Genomic DNA, 9049 nt, shown 5'->3' on the forward strand with positions numbered 1-9049 from the left:
TGGTTGGTTTTTTTTTTTTTGAGCAGAGTGGGAGGCGTGTTGGGGAGCTGGGAGCAATGCATGCACACAGCCTGGCTGCACGGAGAGCTGCAGTGCTGGGGAAATGTGCAGGGAGGAGTGCAGAGGAGCAGGGTCTCTTTCAGCCCATGTGCCCCATTCGCACTGCGCTGCAAAGCTCACGGAAAATCGGTGTTGAATGGGGAGGTGTTGGCCAGCTCTGTGTCATTAAAGTGATCTATCACTCAGCCAGCAGAAGCCCAGGCTTGATGAACTTTCCACTGTGATTCTGTCTTCATTCATGCAACAATACCATTGCTTTATGCTGCTGCAAGAGAGCTGTGGGCAGGAGCACCGGTTCTCCAATCCCAGCTGTTAACACATCAAGGTAACAGGGCAAGGGAAAGCCAAACTTTGTCAGGAGTTTGTACAAAGTTTGGCACTTTTCTTCCCGCTGCTCCTCCTCCTTGCTGTCCTTGTCAGTGCTGCAGGGACCTCAGGTCCCCAAGATTCCACTTCACCCTGCACGGAGCAGAGCCGGAGCTGAGCTCACACCACTGCAGCCCAGGACAGACACACAGTGCTTCATGCAAGGCAGCAGTGGGATGGGAGGAAAGCAAAAGGGAAGCAAGTTTGAATGAAGGAGCACCAAGGAGTCCCCCAGCAGCAGCACTGTAGAGCACCCCAGAGCAAGAAGACCCCCATCCTTTGGTCCTGGCATGGAGCAGGGCCTTGCTCTGCCTTCCATGGGGTAATTGGGTGTCCATGAACACCTGCAGCATTGGGCAGACAGTGGGAGAGGGCACAGGAACAGCGTTTCCATGGCTACAGGGGGATTCTTTAATTACAGCACTGCAGAAGCATGCGGAGAAAGTCCCTTCAACTTTGATCCAAGCAACATGGCTTCACTGCTAGAAGAACCTCACCATCACCTTCACAGGATGAGAAGTGGCGAAGCGCAGGGATCCATTGCTTCCTGAGCAGGGTAAGCACAATTCCCAGCAGCACACATTGGGGTATTTTCCCTACACATGTGCAGCAGTTGGCTCCAACCACAGACATCACCACTGCCACCAGGAGTGGCCATCTCCAAACACTGGCACCGACTTCTGACAAATGGCACCACGAGATCGCCCTGCCGCTGGGACCCCTCCTTTGTGCTGATTAGCCCAAGCCTCTGGGGAACTAATTAATAAGGATGAAAGGCCAAAATGTCTGGGCTCAGGTGGAGATCAGTGCGGGGATCAGAGCGATGCAGTGAACTTTCATCTCACGTCAGTTCATGGCCCACGTCCAGCCCTTGCCTGGTGCCCTGAGACTCACAGCACGCTCCCTGCAGCCACCAACATGTTTTAAGAGCAGGAAATGAGTTAAGATGAATAATTATTAAGTGCACACTTCTTCTTTCCCTCTCCATTTTGCAGGCGAGCAGTGAAAACAGAATTCTGCACCATTCTGGAGTTATGCCTGGTGTTATAGTTTGGAGTTCAGTAGACAAATGGTGCTGGGCTGCGCTTATTGAAATTGCTGCTTTGCCGTCAGCTCTCTGCTCCCCTCTCCTCACAAAACCCATTGCAAAGCCCCTCCCGAGCTGCCAGCCCACAACTCATGAATTCAGTGAAGTTGTTAAAAGGATCGTGGCAGGCTAAGATAAAACAGAGGAGTTTAACATGACAAACAGACTCCTAAATGGGATTAGAGTCTTAATGAAAACAGTAATGAATGAATGAGGCAACCAAATATTACCCATTAATATTAGACAGATAGATTAGATCCCTAGGCACTGCATTTAAAAACGACATGAAATTACTTCAATTACTCTGCATTGATAAATAACAAGGCCATATTTACTGTTAAAAGACATTTCCTCCTCCCTTCCCAGCTCTCGCACGGCTTATCCCTCCCCAGGGGGACAGCAGACCTTGCAGAGCTGAGAGAGGGGCTGGGAGCTCCCCCTCCTCCTTTCCCGAGCACCAGGCAGCATTTCCAGCACATCTCCAACACTGCCAGGATCGAGGGCAACTGGTGCTGGTCCCAATCTCTGCACTGAGTCCTTGCATTTATGTGCAGGAGTCAAGCATTGCACATTTGGCAGCTGCCGCTCGCAGCAATGCACTCTGCACTCCGCAGCTCAGCGTCCTCCTTCCCACCCGGGGACTGTGAAATGAACCTGATCAGAAGCTTTGCTAATGAAGAGATCGGGGATAGGTGGCTCCTGAGTGCTTGGTGGCATTTATCTGCTGGGGATGAAAGGCAGCCTCTGTGTTTTCAGCCCTGAAACTACGGGTGAAGCAGGGACATGGGAAGGAGCAATGTGCTCAGCTCTGCCCCAGCCCAAGGGTTGGGCCATCCTTCCAGTGCTAAACCTGTATAAATCTTATTTAATGAAACGATACAAAGAAAAGAACAAATAAAGGTTAAATCATTCCCTACAGCAGATTTACACTGGAAACAAAGCCTGTTCAGACAGCAGCTGGTTTGCACAGCAGCCCTCAACATTCCTTTCCCAGATGCTGGGCAGTGCAGCAGAGCGCAGTGCAAGTGTTGGGCACTGGGGCCAGGGCTGCTTTGACCCCAATGAGGATGAGGCAGCAGAACCACCGTGGTGATGCCCTCCTGCCCTATGAAGGAGCTCCCAGTGCTTCCAAGCAGAATTTTCTCTCTGGCTGTGTCTTCCCGCAGAGCTGGAGGAGCGAAAGTCCCACAGGATGCAAACCCCAACCCATGCAAAGGCAGAGGATGGGAGAGCTCCTATGGGGAGCTGCACTTGAGGGGCACAGCAGTGCTAGGGACACCCCTGGGAAAAAAGGGGGGGAAAAGGAGAGCCCTCCCTGCAAAGTGGGGAGCTGTGAATAAACCATGCTGCAAACGGAAAGCTGCCTGCACAGCCCAGTGCTAAGGAGGGACAGACTGATGGCTCTATTTCTGAGACACCGGCAGCTGACACTGGCAAATGAACCTCTGCAGTTATCTGCTTCCCCTCTTTGTTCTTCTCTCATGAAACTGGCAGGCACAGGGGTAGGAAGGAGACACGTTCAGGGTGAGCAGTGGGCAGCACTGGTTGTGCTCCTCGCTCCCCATCTCCTCTGGATCCCCGCTTCTGTCTGCTGCTGGGACTGGGGAAGCACCAAAGGGCAGCAACGCCCTGCAGGAGCCATTCAGACTTCAGGAGCATTGTCCCTCTGCTCCCATCTGCTGGGCATGAGCCTGCAGAGGTGGCACAAGGCAGCGAGAAAAGGACAGGCAATGGCACAGAGCAGTGGCACGGGGTGATGGCACGTTTGCTGCTGGTGCAATGCTGCCATTCCATTCAATGGATTGATGCTGAGGCTCAGTGCAGCCCTGCTGCTCCCCCCGAGCCCAGCAATCAGCAGCACAGACAATTTGCTGTTTCCTTGCTCTGATGTTACCATCATTTGTGAGTATCAAAATGAGAAAGGCGTCAGGCCCTCAAAGCCCCATTGAAGAATAATTGGAAATCCAAAGTGGCACTAAATGTTATTTTCTAAATAAAATGCATTCAATTACAGAACACGAGCCTGTCAAGCATTTAAAAAGATTAGTTAGAGCAGAAAAAAGTATTCAAACCTTCAGAGACTGCATTACACACACAGGATCCCCTCTGTTCCTAGGGACAGGCGGGAGGCAGAATGCAGAACAACGCAGCCATTGCCCGCATGCTTTTCTCACCAGCACAATTCCACCTCAGCTGTTGCACAGCTGCACAGAGGGCTGTGCTCTCCAACCTCGATGACAAACAGGCACAGATGACCTCGTGTCCAGCAGCACCTCGTGCTGCACAGCACATTCCCCAAGTTGCAGAGCACAGCACTCATTGCAAGGCAGTGATGCCTAGATGGATCAGGACCCTGCTGGTACCCAACAGCAGCATGCCCAGTCTCCAAACCTCCCTGATCAGCACAACATCGAGGCTGCAGATCCGCAGCCAGCATTGCAAGAGCTCTGCTTGCTCCTTGCTCAAACACCACTAACACAGCAGACACACTCCAGACTCCAACAGCCACCACAGTGGCCATCAAGCACAAAGCACAAAGCGCACCGCACTTCACGCAGCGGCTGCTGCTAAACCCTCACTTGGAGCAAGGAAGTCGCAGCCAAACAAACCCGACCCCGAGTGAGATCTGTGGCTCTGGCACATTCGCAGGCTGCACAAACAGGGGTAGATGAGACGTGTTTAGCTCAGATCCTTCACTCCAGCCGCTCACCCCAGCAGCGCCGGTGCCTTGAATTAATGCACACTGCCAAGCAGGCTGTGAGCAGGCGCACGGCGGGGAAGGCGCAATTATTTACACGTCTGCTCGCTGCTTCCCCGTACGGAGTGAAGACAGGTGAGCTTGCTTCGCGCGGTGATTTTTATTTTATAGTTTTCTTCCGAGGAGATAATTGTCACTGGGAACGGCTCAGGTGCAGACGCAACAAATCGCTGACCCGCGGCTGCAGCAGCACACAGCGTGGGAGAGGGGAGCACAGCGCTGCGATGGATTGATTCCAGCCCTGCTACCGGGCTGGAGGCTGGGAAGGCAAATCCCTCTCTCCCAGGGTTTCATTAGCTGGGAATGGCTTTCTAACGAGATTTACACAATCTAGCCTGGAGCCTACACATTTTGCTCTGCACCCAGAGACAGTAACAACGGGGAGTGGAGGAGATGCCTTCTTTTTCTCTGGTCACCCATAATTCAGGACCGTTACAGCGCTGCCATCAATGTGATTACACAGAGTGCAAAAATAAAACAAAAATGTGTCCGTCTCTAGCATTAAGTCTCCAATTTCGACTGACCCAAGCCAGGAAAATGTATAGTTACGGGGACTACGTTCAGTCCATTAAGAAAGGATAGGAAATTGCTAGCTGGGATCACGATGACATCCTCACCTTTCCTCTAGCACCACTCCCACTACAGTGCAGAACCACAGCAGTGTGGGGCTGCTGGAAAGGGCTCTATCTGCATTGGAGGTGGTGGCAGCACTTCTGGAAGCACTCAGAGCCCCCATCAAACTCACCCTGCTGAAGCTGACTCACACCCACACCATGATCAGAGCCCAGCCCTGGTGCCCTGCAGGGATGCTCCCCAAGCTGTGTGCCAAACACACTGACAGCAAAGACCCAACATGAAAATACCCAGCCCGCCTGCAGCTAGCAACTGGACTCTGCACACTGCAGTCACAGCAATGCTCTTTCTGGCATAGTTCCTCCAATATTGCAGTTCCAGTGTGGTCAGCTCTTTTTAAATGGAAGGGATTTCAGTGAGTTCTCTCTGTGGGCAGTACTGTCTGCTGGCTCACACCACGGCCCAGCCACACGAGGAGGAGTTATTTTCACACCCACCGTTCCCCTTTGATTCCTCTCCCAAAAAACAAATTAAAAACAAACAAAAAACCCCCACTTATCATCGTGTTCTTGTGAAGATATTAATAGCACCCAAAGCACTGACAGTTGCCTGTGAATCACTGCTGAAGGGGATGGGAAAAACCTGCGGCTGTGGCTTGCTAGGAGACGATGCAGCATCCTTCGTGCGCTGCAGCACCAAGCACTGGTTCTGGGACATAGGAACATGGGTGCCCCACATAGCTGGAGCCTTCAGTGTCCCTTGGCTGTGGCCATCCTGTGCCACCACGCTTCCTTTTCATTTCCAGGTTCCATTGCTGTGGTGGGAGCACAGCTCCGTCCTGCCCACGCGCTGCTCCTGCACTCAGCTCCGCTTCTGCTTGAAAGGAAGCACGAGTGCCAATTAAACAGCCAACCAGGGCACCGAGCAGATAAATATGTGTTGTGAGAGAATGTGGATAGACACACTCTGAAGTGGAGCCAACGAGGGGAGGAGGGAATGTGTCGTTGTTGGTGGCAGAACTTCAGAGTGGTGCTCATCATGTGCTATCCGTGCAGAAGCCAACTTGCAGCCGTGCAAGATGCTGGGCATCTGATTGCCCCTAAACCTTCCTTCTCTGCACTGCTCTGACTTCAGCTCCGAGCACACAGCACAACGCTCTGTCCCATCTGAGGGCTGGGCATAGCAGTGCCCCCATGCCAGCTCCCAGCACGTGCCCAAATGCCTGTGCCAAGTCCCCAGCAGCTGTGCCTCGCCGAGTGCAGTGCTGAGAGCACAGGGATGACCACAGTCTGAAGCTCAGCCATTCCCTGCCACCTCCTGGGTTAAAAGCCCACAAACGCTCCCAGTTCTGCCCAGCAGAGGTGGGCAGTGTGGCACAAAGCCTGGTCACAGAGAGGCCCACAAAGCTGCTTCTGGAGCCCGCCACAGGGCCAGTGCCCAACACAAAATCCACCCTCATGCTCTGTCTGCACAGACAACGAGCAGTGAAACCATGATGGATGTACTTGGGACTGACAGTGCCACGGAGGTGCTCTATGCATCAGAGACACCTCGAGGCAGAAACAGCAAAATCCCACCTGAGCTCCATCTTTTGCTGCTGTAACCAGTAGTTTGACACTGCCAAAGGTCAAGAAGTTTTGGAGCAACAAACCCCAGAGTATGTTAATATCCACAGAAGCAGCTTGGCGCCCATAAAGCCTCGGTAGCAACCCAAACTGTGCCACGGATGGACCCAACCATTGCTCAGACCAACATGAAACCACACTGGCAGCTGCAGCCACTTCCAGATGTGGCTGAATGTGCTCCCATTGCTCACGTGGACGAAGGCTCTGTGAGCAGTTTGTCCCTTCAGCCACGGCTGGTGCTTCCCATTCCTACATCCAGCTTCACACAGCTACGGAACGCTGAACAGTGATGAAGAATGGTGCTGTGCTGTAAGTGCAAGGACTTGGGGGCCTTCAGCCCCCACCATGGGCGCTGCTGGTGCCTGCCCTGCTCTCGGCCCTGTTGTGTTTAGTCTGCTGGGCACATTCCTGCACGCCGCTATGACAAACAGCAGATTATTCATGGGGCTCCTTTGCCTCACGCATCGCCCAGAGAAGTGGAGCTATTGCAGCTCCCACGGGCACAGGGCAGGGCTGCAGCTCCGGGGGCTGCATGCACAGTGCTCTAGAAAACCTCAGCATCTTCACTGCAGTTTTACAGAGCAAACATTTTGCCGTGGAAGAGGAAGGAGCAGGGAAAGCGAGAACAAAACCCACAAGCTGTGTTTTTCTGCTTTGCAACCAGCCTTAACTTTTATATGTAGTCCCAGCTTGAAACACCATTACAGCCACCTCCCTCGGGCACAGGCATCACTTCCAAGCTGTCTGGAATCCGCAGGAACTCTTTTTTCCCTGATCATTTGAAAGCTTTCCTAATGCTTTGGTGGGAATTTGGTTTCCAGATGCAGAGCTGTCGTTCAAGTGGTGCCAATGGGACGGCCCTGAGATCCCACAGGCTGGGCTGGTGTGTCCTGAGGTTTGGGCTAGAACTGACTGCGTGTTTTGGCCCTGCTCATTTCAGTGTTATTGCAAGAAACCACGCTTAGAGCTGTACTTCCCCATGTGATTTGAATTGAAACAAAAATAATAAAGCCCAACCAATCTGATTTTGCAGAACTTTTCAGAGCATTGAAGGGAAAAGAGCTCTCTGCCCCCAGACCAGGGATGGAGCAGCCCTGGGCTCTGTGCTGCAGCACAGTCCTCACCACCTCCCTGCAAAGCACTCGGAGCCCATGCAGCAGCTCATCGCCTGCTCTCTCTTCCTGCAAACTTCATAATAATAAAGTGATACTCTACACCGTATCCCTTTTTCCATTTCACCCTTCACTGGATCATTTTATGCATCTATTCCCATTGCTAATTCAAACTAATTAAAGTATAAAGTAGAATAATTCGTGCCATTTCAGAGCTCCTCTCACCATATTGTGAGTTATGTTTCTTTTCTATTCGTGCCCGGTGTGAACCATTCCCCTCCTCACCAGACTCACTGCTGGGGGGGATGGCCACAGCAGCACAGGGAGGTGTTTCTTTTAAACAGGGAGGTGTTTCTTTTAAACAGCTCTGATAGAAAGGAACACAGAGCTCTGGCTGTGTCCCTGAGCACCCTCAGTGCTGCTGGAGCCCTGCTGGGGTCATCTGAGACCAACGGGGGCAAAACCCATCACAGCTCAGCATGGCATTGCTTCAGCTTGTCCATCATGCATCAGAAGTCCCAGCTTGCTTTGGTGGGGGGCTCTGACCTCGCACCCATAGGTCACCCCTCTGTGCTTCAGCACAAAGCCAGGAGGATGCACGGGGTGGGAGCACAGCAATGCAATGCCCCATGGAACCCCACCAGCAAGCAGACCTGGAGCACATGGTGTCAGAGCAGCTGCTCTGCACTGCAGCTGTCCCATGCACACCAGTGCTCTGAGCAGGGGATCAGTGTGTGTGTCTACGTGCATGCAGGGAAATTCTGGAAGGATTTCAGGACTGCGGTTGCCTGTCTGAAAATTAAACAATAGGTCTGTGGATGGGGAGGAATAGCAAAGGGAAGCACATACATGGGAACCCTGTGGCTGTGACTGGCAGGGAAAAAATAGACTTAATACAAAGTAAAACCAACCCAAAACAAACAAACCCTGAGAGCAAACCTTGCAAGCACTTGAAAGAAATAGCCGTGTGAGCGGCGTCTAAAATACATCCCATTACCAAAACAAACCCAGCGACCCCTGACGCTGAGTTTTCACACAGGGGTGGTTTCTTACTGCTTCTTGCATGGAAGTTTACTTTTCAAGTATGTGTTACTTCAAAGCTGTCTGCCCTTTGCTCTGCGCCCTCGGATTCCTGGTGGCTGCCCGTGCATCCCAGCAGCTCTGCAGGATGCCCCTGAGCCTCCGAGCCCCAAAACACCGCGGTCTTTTGGTCAATTGGCATTCATTAACACATCCTTCTTATCACATAGATATGGTTAATGATCCCAGACAAGCTTGTACCTACATTTCTTAATTATTGCTAATTGATCACAGGGAGGAAAGTGGAATAAGACCTGCATGGCTGCATGTGCTGCAGGAGCATGGGACAAGCAGGTGCTGCAGCACAGCCCTGCCCTCTGCAATGCTGCTCAGCTCAGTGGTTGTCTGACCAGCAGACAGTGCAGTTAAAAATTTAATCCATCCTTTT

The sequence above is a fragment of the Meleagris gallopavo genome, chromosome 28 (assembly GCF_000146605.3).
Source record: "Meleagris gallopavo isolate NT-WF06-2002-E0010 breed Aviagen turkey brand Nicholas breeding stock chromosome 28, Turkey_5.1, whole genome shotgun sequence".
Classification (NCBI taxonomy): domain Eukaryota; kingdom Metazoa; phylum Chordata; class Aves; order Galliformes; family Phasianidae; genus Meleagris; species Meleagris gallopavo.